Source organism: Pediculus humanus, genomic scaffold (genome assembly GCF_000006295.1).
Source record: "Pediculus humanus corporis 1103172108296 genomic scaffold, whole genome shotgun sequence".
NCBI classification, from domain to species: Eukaryota; Metazoa; Arthropoda; class Insecta; order Psocodea; family Pediculidae; genus Pediculus; species Pediculus humanus.
In genome coordinates this window covers 82,567-83,680 of record NW_002987865.1, presented here as the reverse complement: position 1 = coordinate 83,680, position 1,114 = coordinate 82,567, and positions in this window count along the sequence as shown.

Below are 1,114 nucleotides of genomic sequence, written 5' to 3'. Positions count from 1 at the left end.
ATAACCGTGACCCGAAAAAAGCTCCAAAGAAAACAACAAAAAAATTTTTTTAAATAATAAATAAACCTTATGTTGATCACCTTGATCGTTGAAAACTAAAAAATTCCTGATGGTGGTGGTGATGGAGAAACTTTTAGATAAGGCACGTCAGGTTAACGCCCCAAAACAGCAGAAAATAACGAGGGGGAAGGGCGAGGGGAGGCAAGGAAATGGGGAGTAGAGAGGAAGGGGGACACGCACTGAATGTTAATAAGTTTTTTTTTTTTTTTTTTTATCTTCGGGCGAGTTATTATTGATTATTATTTTCGGCCTTTGATATAATTATTAATAAAAAAAAAAAAAAAATTTTTTTTTTTTTTTAATATACTTTTTACATTTTTATATCGAAAAAATTATTATTATTATGATTATTATTATTATTATTATTATTATTATTATTATTATTATTATTATTATTATTATTATTATTATTATTATTATCATTATTATTATAAATGCACAGTGGAATGATTTTCCACGGTATGTGAATTTCAACCGCTTGAAAACCCCAATCACGGAATTATGCGTGCGTTATGTGTTTTGCGTACCTGCGAAGCGTTCGTCGTTCGTTATGGATTCGCTCGAAGGAAAATTCTATCAGTGTTGCCACCCTTTATTTTATTTTTATTTTTTTCAAAAAAGAATGAGGGGAGGTGAGGAGAGGCATAAGAATAATAATAACACAGGATGCGAAACGAAATGTTAATTATCGACAATTTTATCAAGGATGAAAAATAATATAAATTATAAACAATTATCAGTTCTGCCACCTTAATTTTTTTTTTAGTAAATGGTATCAAACACCCACACAATATTGTTTTATTATTTATATATATATATATTTTATTAAGAGTAATAAAATACTTCCTTTTAAAAAAAATTTTTTTTTTTTTAAACACGAATAAAATACAATACAAACGAAGGTTATATTTATATTCAGGGTCAGACAAAATCGAACGTTATCGAAGATTCAAAACCTTAATCCACACCTGTTTTTTTTTTTTTTTATTAAATTGAATTCCCTTTCCCATAAAGAAAAACATGAAAAAAAAAAAACCTTTAATAATGTTGTAGT